Genomic DNA, 14672 nt, shown 5'->3' on the forward strand with positions numbered 1-14672 from the left:
AACTACAGGCCTTCACCTAGGAAGAACCTACTCCTGACATGTACAGCTCTACAGTGGGGCCCTGGGGAATAGTAACAGCAGGGATTCACTTCTATTGATTTTTTTTGGCCACACGGCATGCAGGATCTTAGTTCCCCGATCAGGGATTGAACCTGCGCCCTCCACAGTGAAAGCATGGAGTCTTAACAACTGGACGGCCAGGGAATTCCTGGGATTCACTTCTAAAAGGTGGTAGTGATGTTCCCAATAACAGAGCAACACCAGGAGACCTCTGATAGTTGACAGTTATCCTAACGTGGACAAGATCTTTGTTTTTATGACTTGCTCACTATTTCTAACACATTTGGCTGCGTTACCATTTCCTAAGTTGCTTTTCTTTGGGGGACAGGCTGGAAGGAGACAACCTGCTGTTTTAATTCATTATTGTCTAAATACTGATTCTGGTGTCAACCTCCCAAATATTATTAGCCATCCCCTACCTCATCCATGATCTTTTGTTTGCCAGAGAGTTAACCAGGCCCAGAGCTGTCCTCATATAATCAGCGAATGAATAAACCAGAGCAGGTCTTCTGTATCAGCATTTTGGCTTGTGGCTTTAGAATAGCCTCTCAGTGGAATGCACATTGACACAGAGCTCAGAAATGGGACCCTTCACTGAACAAGGGCATCAAAATGCACATAGGAGGCAAAAAATAATAGTGGATCATCCACCTCTGGAGGCCCTGTCCTAGAGTAATGAGGAGGTTCACTGTCTTATTTTCCTTTCTCACAAAGGCTATAAAAACTACATATTGCTTGTATAACTGAGTTACACACGAAACTAAAAAAATCTACAAACTATTTGGTTTGCTAAAGCCATTCAGGTAATTGCTTTAAGCCACTGTCCCCAACATTAAGCTAACACAAAGATGTAAGTATTCTCCATTTGTCCTGATATATTAGATGAAGAATATTAAAGTCTGAAAAGTCATACCCACACTAATAATCCACAGTAGTTCAACATTATTTGAAAATATGGCTATAGCCGATCTCATCTCCCTTCAACAATAAACTTGGTATGTAATTTTAGTATGTTCCAGCCTTGGAGAGTTTGAGGGAATCCAGAGAAGTTCCCCTCGACAGAGGAAAACACATCATCTCCTAAAATTTTGTTGCATAAAGCTTTCTGTACAGAACCTCTGGCTGGAACCTGGATCCTGGTCTATTGCTCTCTCGGGGATAAGATCTATAACATTTATTAAACAGCCCTTAAAAAAATCGCTACCTGAATTACTTAACCATCAAAAAGAATGAAATAATTCCATTTGCAGCAACATGGATGGACCTAGAGATTATCATCCTAAACAAAGTAAATAAGAAAGGGAAAGATAAATACCATATGATATCACTTATATGTGGAATCTAAAATACAACACAAATCAACATATCTATGAAACATAGACTCACAGAAATAGAAAACAGACTTGTGGTTGGGGAGGGGGAGGGGGAGGGAAGGATTGGGAGTTTGGGATTAGCGGAGGCAAACTTTTATGTATGCCATGGATGAACAACAAGGTCCTACTGTATAGCACAGGGAACTACATTCAATATCCTGCAACAAACCATGATGGAAAAGAATATGAAATAGAATATATATGTATGACTGAGTCACTTTACTATACAGCAGAAATTAACACAACATTGTAAATCAACTATACTTCAATAAAATTTTTAAAAAAAGAGAAATGCAAATGCAAAACAACAATAAAAAGCACTATCTGAAAATATCTACCAACAACTAAGACAGCCTATCCTGAGCCGCCCAGGTATCATCGTATCCTATTCCTCCCTAATGTTTGGAGGAAACACCCTTTCTGTTTTACAGTGGGTCCATTCTATTTTCTTATAAATTCTTCAATAAAGACTCATTTTTAAGTGAAACCTCAAATAATAAAAAACACCTTATTCCTTGAACCAGTAATTCCACCTTTAGGAATTTATCCTACAGGTATATACTAGTGCCAGTACACCAAAAAACCAATTATATACACAATTTTATACCACAAACACAAATATTTATTATAACATTTGCTTATAATAACTATATAACATATATTATATATAAAATACATACACATACATATATGATATGTAACATCCCAAAGGCCCATCAATATGGGATGATTAAATAAACCATGGAATTTCCAAACCATGTAACTGCTATTTGACCCTTAAGAAGAATGAGGTAGAATTACATGTGCTGATAATGGAAAAGTGCCAACATAGTGAAAAAAGCAAATTATAACACAGAGCATTCTACTATCCAATTTGGGCTTAAAAATAAAGTTCTATTTCTAGACCTGAATAGATTACAGTTGTATTAATGAATATAATTATTCATTAAACTGTACTTTTTTGTTATACACACTTTTCTACACAGTTGGCTCTCTGTATCTGCGGGTTCCACAACCTTGGATTCAACCAACAGCAAATCGAAAATATTTGGAAAAAAAATTCCAGAGAGTTACAAAAAACAAAGCTTGAATGGCAACCATTTACACAGCATTTACAATGTGTTAGGTATTATAAGTAATCTACGTGCGCCAGAACTACTGAGCCTGTGCTCTAGAGCTCGTGAGCCACAACTACTGAGCCCGTGTGCCACAACTACTGAAGCCCGTGCGCCTAGAGCCCATGCTCCGCAACAAGAGAAGCTACAGCAATGAGAAGCCCATGCACCACAACGAAGAGTAGCCCCCGCTCTCCACAACTAGAGAAAGTCCGCACGAAGCAACGAAGACCCAACACAGCCAAAAATAAATACAATAAATAAATTTATTTTAAAAAATAATAAGTAATCTAGAGATGATTTAAAGTATTCAGAGGATGTGCATAGGTTATATGCAAATACTATGCCATTTTATCTACGGGACTTGAGCATCCACGTTATTTTGATATGAAGGGGTCCTGGAACTACTGAGAGATGACTACACACAGTAAAAAATGAAAGTTATCTTTGGGTAATGTCTGCCCCATGGCCTTTAGGAGAAAATAACCTATTTCTTAACTCGTTGAGCAGGAAAGCCACACTTCTAGATGCTTCCAACAACCATCCAGCTACCACTGAGAACATGTTTTGTTCCAGCTCCAGAGCAGGATCCACAGCTGTGAATGGTCCCATGGGTTCCAGGCCAACCTCACCAAGGGCCCCTTCTCCAGCCTTTATTAGTCATGGATGGTCCTCTGCAGAAGCCAGAGGACTACCTGAATGTAGGACAGCCTTCTGCCTCCAGTTTCTGGAAGGACTCCCCAAAGGTGGACCTCACTCAGCCCCTTGTCTGACAGCTCCCATAATGCCAGCAAGCCCACCACCCCCCACTGCCCACTCCCCCCTTGGGAACTCCAACCATGAGCTGTATCCCACCCCTCAGCTTGGGAATTCCAGTCAGCACCCCACTGATGCTGCTATCTTAAAGCCATGGGGAAGTGAAGGCTGGCTCCTGCTCAGAAAAAAAGGCTGGGGACCTCTGAATTACATCTAGTCATGGGATGTACAGGAGAGCATTGTAACTCTGGAACTTCAAACAGCCAGCCCTCAAAGTGACAATGGAGGGAAAATGAGCCCAGCAAGAGGGAGGGTAGGAAGCAAAAGCAGCAGTGAACAGAAGGGAAAGAAAAAGGGAAGAAAGCTGTTAACAGAGAAAGTGAGTTGGGGAGATTAAAGAATAGGTTAGAGCAGGGAGAGAGAGAAAAGGGAGGAACTCTGCCCCCTGCCAACTTGACAGGACACACTATAAAGGGACAGTCTATCCCTCCCAACAAGCCTGACAAGGCCACTTCCCAGGCCAGGTCCCTCACCAGCACAGCCCCTGAAAGACAGGCTCTGCCTGCCCCCTCCCAGAGCATTAGACTAGGCTTTGTGGGAAAATTGAAATCTTGGCGGCTTAGAAAAAGGCCCCTACAGCTTCATGTGCTGGCAATTTAACTAAGCACTCCTGGTTCCTGCCAGCTACCAGACCAGCCCTGGCTTTGCTCCACCATTAAAGCACGCTCTCCTGACCCTCTGAGGGAGTGGCAGCTCAGTCAGCACCGCAGGGCGGCTTTAAAGGACAAGAGTGAATTTCACTGAACACCAGCAAGTACCAGTCACACCTGCCATGTGAGCACCCTAAGGACCAGACATCCCAGGGCAGCTCACTCCCTTTCCCCCCCCTTTCGTTTTCATAGAATTTTTTTAAAGGAATACGCATTATGGACAAAAAGGTCAGAAAAAACACATGCTAGATGATAACTTGAGAGTTCTGTCATTAGTAACATCCACCAAGAGCAACTGTATATATGGAAGACAAGGGGCCCAAAGTAGTGTGGAGTATTGATGAATTAAAAACAGAAACAAGAAAACAAACTGCATCCACCCTGAACAAAAACCTGAGTTTTCCAAGAGCGCACCTGCACAGAAAGAACAAGAGAACACAGCGTCAATAAAGTCACATCCCTGGTGGAGGGCCTAGAATTTAATGTAGTATACAGGCTCACCACCACTTGGGCCTCCTTTTGGCAAACCTCGTATCAAAACACCAGTGGTTTCAACTGACTGCATGTATTTCTTTTTAGTTCCTAGATTTTTCACTCTGCTGTCTTCCTGGTGTCATATAGCCATGCAGAGTTTCAGGAGATGGGATTCAAGGGGCCCTCTCTGAAGGCCTGCCTACCCCCAAACCATTCCTACCACCTGTTTACTGCCACATGAAAAAATTAACAGAGTGAGTCATATCTTTGGATGAAGGCAGTATTTTTCCAACTGGAGTATGTGGAACAATTTGGGGAATGTGGACAGACAACTTAATTTTAATAGTTATGCTTTTTAATATTTGCTATTTGTGGCAGGTGATAGTGGTTTCCAATTTAAGCCAATCATAGTTTCCCTTTCAAATAACTTTTAGAGTTTTAAAAAATGGCATAATTTAAAGAAAAATGTTAAATAATAGTACTGGTGGCAAAGAGATAAGACAAAAATCATGCAGGTGGAACACAAATTGTGAGAAACAGATAAAGCATCCACCTCCAAGCCCTTAGAACGCAACTACCCCTCGCTGGAGTTCTGCCACCATCACACATCGAATATCACCAAGATTTAGTTCAGCAAAGTCAGCAGAACCAGAGGACGCAGAAGTTGGATCAGAGATTGATGAATCACACCAGCCTTTAGAGAGGTGTTGCCGAAGAAAGGCTGGGGGTGGGGGAAGGGGGGACACGGGGTCTGGGGTCTCTGGGAAGCTCGCGGGCAGCAGGAAAGCAGTAAGTATAGGCTTAACAACAAGGACTCATGAGATAGGCACGTTCCTACAGAAGTCCCCCTCTTCACACAGACTGTCCCCAAATGATCCTGCCCAAGATCCCAATACTGAAAGCTGACGGGTGAAGTACTGAGAGCAGAAGTCTAGAACCACTTCCCAGGTCTTCCTCTTCCCAAATACCTTTGCAATTCAATTGTTCCCCACCCCTACCTTTCTTTGAACACTGGCCATGAGGCCAGATAGATTTCAGTCGTGATTTATTTTCTGGGCCAATTCTCTTGAGACTAACTAATGACTCTTTAACACAAATCAGAGAACTGATGAAAGGCATCTGTGAATAAGGCATTACTCTCCAATGAGTAAATTCAGGTAGATCAAACCCTCCTCTCACCATGATTACCAAGACTCCCTTAAATCATTCACATGCATCACCACAATAAACTGAATATCACCGTGAGTCACACAAATTTTTTGGTTTCTCAGTGCAGATGAAAGTTATGTTTTCACTATACTGCAGTCTACTGAGGGTGCAACAGCATTATGTCTAAAAAAATAATGTACCCACTGTAATTTAAAAATACTTCACCACTGTGGGACTTCCCTGGTGGTCCAGTGGTTAAGACTCCGCGCTCCCAACGCAGGGGGCACGGGTTGGATCCCTGGTCAGGGAACTAGATCCCACATGCACGCTGTAGCTAAGAACCGGCGCAGCCAAATAAATAAATAAAATAAATATTTTTAAAAAATACTTTATCGCTGAAAAATGCTAACAAACTTCTAAGCCTTCAGCGAGTTGTAATTTTTTTTGCTGGTGGAGGTTTGAAGTATTGCGAGAATTACCAAAATGTGACACAGAGAAACAAAGTGAAAAAATGCTGTTGGAAAAATGACTCCGATAGACACAGGGTTGCCACAAACCTTCTATCTGTAAAAATCGCAGTATCTGCAAGGTCCAATAGATCAAAGTACAATGAAACGAGGTATGCCTTTAATCAAAACGTTCAGAAAAATATAAACCATCCTTTGTTTTTGGCAAAGCCATACCAGACTTGCTACCCACAGACACTGGATTCAAACCATTTATCTCCCTTGCTTTTTTTCTTTTTTTTTTTTAATTTTTTTTTTTTTTTTTTGGCTGCGTTGGGTCTTCATTGCTGCGTGCAGGCTTTCTCTAGTTAGAGACTGGGGAGCTACTCTTTGTTTTGGTGCGCAGGCTTCTCACTGTGGTGGCTTCTCTTGTTGCAGAGCACAGGACTAGGCACGCGGGCTCAGTAGTTGTGGTGCATGGGCTTAGTTGTTCTGCAGCATGTGGGATCTTCCCGGCCCAGGAATCGAACCCATGTCCCCTGCATCGGCAGGCGGATTCTTAACCACCGCGCCACCAAGGAACTCCCTCCCTTTAGAAGTGAGGGCCCATCCAGTTTCCTAGCTCTGGTTTTGAGGCCTAAATCAGTACTAATATTCCACATATGTCTCTTAAAAACTACAAAAGAAGTCATTCTAAGCTCACTGCCTTTTGAAGAGCCCTTTGTATATAGTGCCCAAAATGGTGTGAACCTTTTTGGCCAGAGCCTGGAGGGGCAACTCATGCCCAATTCCCTTGCTTTTAAACTGCTGTGTTTTAATGCTGACTCCCATTTTACAGCCAAGCCAATTAGTAGGGCTGGTCAAGCGTGAGGAGCTTGGAGGCCTAGAACACAGCACTCAATTCAGCCTGAGAAAAACAGGAAGCCTCTCCTGTCAGAACTTCCCTGTGAGAACTATGCCTAGACAACAAATGTCACAAGTCCGAGAGACGGAAGTTGTAGTTCTGTACTTCCCTGCGCACGTCAGCAAGCACTTGAATCTCTACCTGATGGAGGACTGGCAGAGTGACTCAGGAGAATGGAATTTTAAAAGATGACTATTTCACTCCTCATTCAATTTAGTGAGCATTATTGCCCACTTCAGGCTCTGAAGTGCTAAGTAAATAACTCCTTTAGGGTTGAAAGGATGTTGGGTCGAAAGGATGTTGGGTCCAAAGCCCAAGAAGCTGCAAGGTTTACTCCAGGCACTCTAAACCAGCTGGATAAAGTGTGAAACAGTCTGAACTTATTTACATATGAAATGCAAACATGCACTTACCCTCAGGCCTCCAGATCAGATGATTGGCTTATTGGTAACCAAGCCCAAATACACCGGGAAACAAAAACAAAAAAGCCTTAGGGTGCTGAATGAGGCTTTTAGAAAAAAAATTTAGAATGTCCACCTCTTTTTTTATTTCACTGCATCTCAAAAAAATACCAATCATCCAAAAATTAAAATATTCTGCTTTGGAGGAGCTCAAATTTCATAAAAGCCTCCCATTAATATTCCTTCAGAACCTCTGTGAAGGACTTCCCTGGTGGTGCAGTGGTTAAGAATCCGCCTGCCAATGCAGGGGACACGGGTTCGAGCCCTGGGTGGGGAAAATCCCACGTCGTGGAGCAACTAAGACCGGGCGCCACAACTACTGAGCCTGTGCTCTAGAGCCCGTGAGCCACAACTACTGAGCCCACGTGCCTAGAGCCCATGCTCCGCCACAAGAGAAGCCACCACAATGAGAAGCCCACGCACCACAACGAAGAGTAACCCCCCCGCCCCGCTCTCCACAACTAGAGCAAGCCCATGCGCAGCAACAGAGACCCAACAGAGCCAAAAATAAATAAATAAATTTATGGAAAAACAAACAAACAAACAAAAACCTCTGTGAAGCCTTTCCTTTCGGCGGAGCGCGGTGGCAAGATGGCCGTGCAGATTTCCAAGAAGAGGAAGTTTGTCACTGACGGCATATTCAAAGCTGAACTGAACGAGTTTCTCACTCGGGAGCTGGCTGAAGATGGGTACTCTGGAGTTGAGGTCCGAGTTACACCAACCAGGACAGAAATCATTATCTTGGCCACCAGGACACAGAATGTTCTCGGTGAGGAAGGGCTGATGGATCCAGGAATTGACTGCTGTGCTTCAGAACAGATTTGGCTTCCCTGAGGGCAGTGTAGAGCTTTATGCTGAAAAGCTGGCCACAAGCGGTCTGTGCGCCATTGCCCAGGCAGAGTCTCTGCATTACAAACCCCTAGGAGGACTTGCTGTGCGATGGACCTGCTATGGTGTGCTGTGGTTCATCATGGACAGTGGGGCCGAAGGCTGCAAGGTCATGGTGCCTGGGAAACTCCGAGGACAGGGGGCTAAATCCATGAAGTTTGTGGATGGCCTAATGATCCACAGTGGGGACTCTGTTAACTACTATGTTGATACCACCATGCGCCACATGCTGCTCAGACAGGGTGTATTGGGCATCAAGGTAAAGATCATGCTGCCTTGGGACCCACCTGGTAAGATTGGCCCTAAGAAGCCCCTGCCTGATCACGTGAGCATTGTGGAACCCAAAGATGAAATACTGCCCACCACCCCCATCTCCGAGCAGAAGGGTGGGAAAAGCCAGAGCCACCTGCCGTGCCCCAGCCAGTACCCACAGCATAATAGGGTCTCCTTGGCCACTGGATCTGGAGTCTGGATGTTGCTCTATAAAGACCTTTAATAAAATCTTTTTAAAAGAAAGAAAAAAAAAGAACCTCTGTGAAGGGGGCACTGCCCATTACCCCGTTTCAGGGTTGAGAACTGTTTCCAGCCAAGAAAGAAGGGCCTGCCCTTGGGTGACAAAGGTGCAGGCCTAGAACACTCCGTGGGGGTCTGTGGCTCATACCCTAGCCCTGGCTCTCACCTGGGCCCAGTTCCCCTTAAGGGAGGGTATTTCTGTTCTTCAACAGAACAGCCAGGCCTGGTGTTTATCATCGCTTGTGTTGAGGGCAACACTGTCTTTCTTTCCTAACACTGAAGTCTTAAATTCTCTACCAATGGGAACATTTGTGGGGGCAGCCAGGGTGAATGAAAGCAGAAAATTTCCCAAAACTCTCGGCCTACTTAACCGCCCTGACAGCACATAGTTACAGTGTCTGGGGGAGGGGGAGCGGACTGTTTCCAAAGGAAGCATGATTAGTTGGCCGTTCCAAATAATTCCAAAGACCATTTAGAAAATGGTTAACAGTTTTTTAACAATGTGGCCCAGAAATCTAATTTCCAGAGATTCTTAATATTATGGGGCTCCTGGAGAGCCCTGTAAAAAGCTCTATCATAACAAGCCCAGCCAATGAATAGGTACATGGCGGGTGGGGGGGGAGACTCTTCGGTAAGTAGAAATATGTGGTAAACACACATTGCTCAATGCTCAAATGACCTGTCTTAAGACATCTTTTACAGAGAATGATGTTGCTGATCTGACTAGGAAGCTCGCTCTCCCCAGCTGCCAGCACTCAGGATTTGTCCTCCCTTGAGTGCTGTGCTGGTTTCTCCGTTTAATGCACAAACCAGCTGCAGCCACCTTGCCAAGTTCTCAGCAATTCCCTCAACTGCTTTTTACTGTACAGAATTCCTGGAGTCCAATTCTGTTTTCTGGAGTCAAACAAATACAAAACAAATTGGTGAGAAGTTTCAGCTATTTCACTTCCTCCCAGAAAACAGAAGTTTGTGAAAGGTTCAATCTAAAAAGGACAACTGTGCTTTTTGTGTTTTGGTTTTTGTTCACAGGATCAGTAAGTTTCAGAGCTGGAAAAAAAACCCCATATATCACCAAATATTCCTCTTCAAAAATCAAAATATCTTCTTCCTATTTCTCAAGAATTTAAGACAAAATGGCCAATTAACACTTAAGCAGCCTTACCTAAGAAGCCCACAAACTGAGGGTAGCAGGTAGGAAAGGGGAACTCTGTTCTACAATTAACAAAGAGCAGGGGACTCCTTTCAGCTTCCCCAATGCCCCCATTCATGTTTGGGGCACTGATTATCCTTCAATAACTTCCCTGCCATTAAATCTCCTACCACTCGCTCAGGGTTGGGTTTCACCCTGGGGATAAGAGGTGTTTGTAGAACACTCTGAAATTTCTAAAGGGTAAATGCTGTGGACAATACAACCTCAGTGCATATCAAGGGGAGCAAAGCCCTCAGAGAGTCATTAACTCACCCAGCCAAGTAAGAAGAGAAAATGAGCCGCAGCTGCGTGCTTCCTTTCCCGCATAAGAAGCAATTTTTTTAACATCTGCTAACAATGGCCGGGGTAATTGGCACCTGGCTGCCTACTCCCACATCCTTGTCTGCTACAAAGATTTCAGAAGCAGGGTTCACAGAATCCCAACGGACCAGAGTTCTAGGCGTTGTCACCTCTTTTCCAGGCTGTCACAACAGCCTCCTCGGTGTCTCCCCATCCCAGTGTTCCCCTACCCCAACCCAGCAGACGCTTCAATGGCTCCCCACAGTACACAAACCCTCAGCTGAGCGCTCAAAGAGTTCTTCCCAACCGGCCCTAGCCTAAATCTCCAAACTTCCCCTCCGCCCCCAAAACCGCCCTAGCACTCGGTCCAGTAAGTCACCGAATCGTCTTTCCCTTACCTCCAGCGCAAGGCTCAAGGTCTCCTTCTCCAGAGGTCCCCTTTCCCTCCCTCTATACTCGTCCAACGCCCACAGCTGCCGGAGATTAGCCGCCCCCCTCAGGGCTCCGCTCAGATTTCACTTCTTCCAACAGGTCTATTCAGATCCCTAGACACCGTTCTCAACACTCAGGATTCCTTTCCCCCCGCAACACCTTTCCTGAACAGCCCCGGCCCCTGTTCCCACCCGGGGGGCTCCCGAGCGCTCTCCCGCCCCAGCAGGCCCGGCTCAGAGCACGGAGTGGATCCCCGGCAGCGCCCTAGAAATCGCAGCCCAAGGCGAAGAGATGCAGAAGCCTCCCGCAGACGTCTCCCGAGACCGGGTGTGGCGAGCCCAGCTCTCAGCCGACTCCTCGCAACGCGGAGCCCCTTAGTCCACTGCCCAGAGGCCGGGAGGGCGGCGGTGGATCTTCCCAGCCTCCGCCAGCGGCGCTGCGACGGGACCCGGAGGAGCAGCCGCGAGGAGCCGGGGTGGGCACAGGGCCGGCTGCAACCGCTCCCCAGCTCCCGGCCTCTCTCCCAGCCCGTGCGCGCTCCTCGGCCAGAGCCGGCCCATCCCGCCCCGGGGCCCTTCGTTCTTCCGGCGCCCTCTGGGGAGCTCAGGGGTGCGCAAAACCCCGGAAGGGCCCTGCCCGCGCCTCATCCCCTCCCTGGTCCCAGCTTGGCCGGGTCCGGCTCCGCCGCACCCTACCTCTCTTCTCTTCGAACCTGCTAGGCACTGGTTCGGCCCGGACCCGCTGGGATCAGACGAGACCGCACAAGTCGCGCCGCACCTGCCAAGGAGCGAGTGAGGAGCCTGGGCGCGTCTGACGTCACAACCGGCCCGAGCGCCGCGAGCTCAGAGTCACCTGATCACCTTGGCAACCCGCACGGGGCGGGGCGAGGCGGTGGGCGGTGTCACAGCAAGAGCTCAGTCCCCTGCAGCTGTGCCTGGAAGCGCCTACTGGAGCGCTCCCGGGCTGTTGGCGACTCGGAGACTCGAGGTCCGTCTCTGGCCTGGCTGCTCAGGCCTCCGAGTTGGGATGGATACCTGAGACTCCAACAGGCACTCCCCTCAAGTTCGATCAGTGCTCGGAGACTCCAGACGTTATCCCCTCGCCGCCAGTGCAAGTACCTGGCTGGCAGGGCCTGTGTCCCCACCGTACCCGGTTCAGTGCGTGGCACGCAGGGTTCGCTTGTGGGCAGGTCCTCTCCGTGTCTTCTGGGTCTAGACCCAACTAGGTTCGAGGGTTTGCTCCGCGAACTGAACCTGAGAGGACTGGGGCTGAGGCTGATAACTGGATTGCTCTCTGGCAACTTTCCCCATAAGCCTCTCAACAAGTAGTGCAGCCTTTGCTGGAGAAAGTAATAAGACTTCATTCATTCAGGAGAGGGGAGGAGACGGGCTGTAGCCCAGGCCCAGACCTCCTGTCCTGAAGGCCTCCTTCTATTCCAACAGAAAGAGAAAGCACTGAAACACTCCCAGAGCAAAGCCTAGAACAAGCCTGGAAGTGCTTTTTTGTTTTTCAGATTAGATACCGATTTTCTCTTCAATTTCCTCCCCTTGCTCACTATAATCGTATGCCTGCACCTCTATGACTTTCCAGTTGCTAGACATAGACCATCAGCTTCCAAATGAAAATCTAACACTCCATGGAGGTCCTGGTTTGAAAGCCACTGCTTATTTCATCCCTTCACTTTCTGAGCTCCATTTAAGTTTTACTCTTCTAGTCTCTGCACCACTATGGAGGTTTCATGTATGTCGTCCTTCCCTCTCAGCCTGTGGGATTTTAAACCAAAAAGTTATTTTATAAATAACTTCTAGTGAGTACATTTTGGTGCCTGGCAATGAGCAATGCCAGGCTGCATGAGGCATGATCCTTGAAGATCAGGAGTTTATCGGTGGTGCACCTCATATCCAAGTACCACCTGTGCTGTTTACTTAATAGTTTCATTTTAAGTGACACTTCTTTATTTTTATACATTTATTTAAAAAAGAAACTAGCGGGACTTCTCTGGCAGTCCAGTGGTCGAGACTTCACCTTCCAATGCAGGGGATGCGGGTTTGAGCCCCAGTTGGGGACCAATGATCCCACAGGCCTCGTGGCCAAAAAAACAAAACATAAAACAGAAGCAATATTGTAACAAATTCAATAAAGACTTTAAAAATGGTCCACATCAAAAAAAAATCTTTAAAAAAAAAAAGAAACTAGCATACAAATGGGAATAAAAGACAGTTGTGAAAGATAAAGTAGAGTCATGACTCCAGTCAGAGTTGTACTAATAGGAGAGAAGAGACTTAAAACATGAGCCCAGGTCCCAAAGGGCAGAGATTCGACGGCAGGAAGATGGTGGGAGCAGGGCAGGGGCAGCCACGCCTGGGTGGCAGTTCTGAGGAGGGGAACTCCAACTGCAGGTTAGGGACAGTTTGGGGAAGAGTTGGGCTAGAATGAGGTTTGAGGGAGGCCGTGGAGGGGAGAAGTGCTAGGAGCAGAGAGAATGGAGAAGGGATCTAGAGAAAGGAGAAGGAGCAGTGGTTTGGGGAGAGGCTGCTGAAAGGAAACGTGTACTAATAGCATTAAGGGAAGGGAGGCTGAGAGGCTGAAAAAGTGAGGACTGCAGAGAAGGAGGAGCAGGTGAGAAGAACCTGATGTAGGCCCGAGGGGAAAGCACAGGGCCTCTGAGGCTCTACTGTGGGCCGGGCAAGGTGGGGGTGAGGGTGAAGGCAGAGATAACCGCCCCGGCAAGGGAGCAAGGCTGGAGAGGGCAGCTGGGACATATGGGGTCATGCTGGAGGAGAAGAGATGAAAGAGCGGTGTTTTCAGTAAGGCCCTTGGCCACTCCCCTTTTACTGAGCTGCTTGATTGTAACAGGGCATAACCACCAAAGGAAAAATAGAATGTTCCCCACCCCCATCCCCACCACCCCCTTGAGGAAGGAGCGCTATCAGATGAGTACAAACTCAAGGAATGTTACTTGGCAGCATCCAAGAACCAGAGACATGGCCAGGGAGCACATCTCACATGACTCTTTTCTAGGATTTGACCTCAAGTCCCAGGAGTAAGCAGCTAGCCAGATGTAGAAGTCACTGGAGTTTCTTCACAAGTTTCCATTCCCAGAAATAAAGAAAAATGTCTGTGTGGAAGGTCCTGACAAAGCATATTTTTTGTGAAAGTCCATTAGCCACTGGAACTGCAATGGATTTTCAACATTTGTGAACTCAGGAGAACCATCCAAGGATTGTGGAGGCAGCACGATGCAGGGGTTGGGAATCTGTGCTCTGAGGTTTATTCATTTTGTGAAATCAGACAAGTTACCCACCTTCCTTGAGCCTCAGTCTTATCTGTAAAATGGGTATAATACCTACCTCAGGAGACTGTCATCAACTTGAGGTGAATTCTAGGTCAAAGGAAGAACACAGATTCACAGTTTTTCAGAAGACCATTTAAAAAAGCATTGTAGGGCTTCCCTGGTGGCACAGTGGTTAAGAATCTGCCTTCCAATGCAGGGAACATGGGTTCAAGCCCTGGTCCAGGAAGATCCCACATGCCGCAGAGCAGCTAATCCTGTGCGCCACAACTACTGAGGCTGTGCTCTAGAGCCCACGAGCCACAACTACTGAGCCCAAGTGCCACAGTATTGAAGCCCGCGCGCCTAGAGCCCATGCTCCACAACAAGAGAAGCCACTTCAAGGAGAAGCCCGCGCACTGCAACAAAGAGGAGCCCCAGCTCACCGCAACTAGAGAAAGCCTGAGTGCAGCAACAAAGACCCAACGCAGCCAAAAAAATAAAGAAATTAATTTTTTTTAAATCGTTGTATTTTCATTGGACCCCATTTGTTCAGTCACCAATTGGGTGAAAGAATGTTTCTTGGATGCCTAATCTACACTCCACACTGTGATGGATATGAAAGGAGCAA

General features: G+C 46.7%; 1 protein-coding gene and 1 pseudogene across 3 annotated transcripts in view; one reads left to right on the forward strand and one right to left on the reverse strand.

Annotated features, from left to right (window-relative positions):
• CYSTM1 (cysteine rich transmembrane module containing 1) overlaps positions 1–11567 on the reverse strand; it is a 79096-nt gene extending 67529 nt beyond the window's left edge. For both annotated transcript variants that reach the window (XM_079702286.1, XM_079702285.1), the window contains exon 1: positions 11466–11567. The gene's annotated coding sequence lies outside the window, so the exon portion shown is untranslated. The remainder of the gene's footprint in view (positions 1–11465) is intronic.
• LOC307051639 (small ribosomal subunit protein uS3-like) lies at positions 8016–8865 on the forward strand (annotated as a pseudogene). Its single transcript has one exon. The product of its transcript is annotated as a small ribosomal subunit protein uS3-like (transcript).
• Positions 11568–14672: the final 3105 nt, after the last annotated feature.

The sequence above is a fragment of the Hyperoodon ampullatus genome, assembly GCF_949752795.1.
Source record: "Hyperoodon ampullatus genome assembly, chromosome: 4".
NCBI lineage: Eukaryota > Metazoa > Chordata > Mammalia > Artiodactyla > Ziphiidae > Hyperoodon > Hyperoodon ampullatus.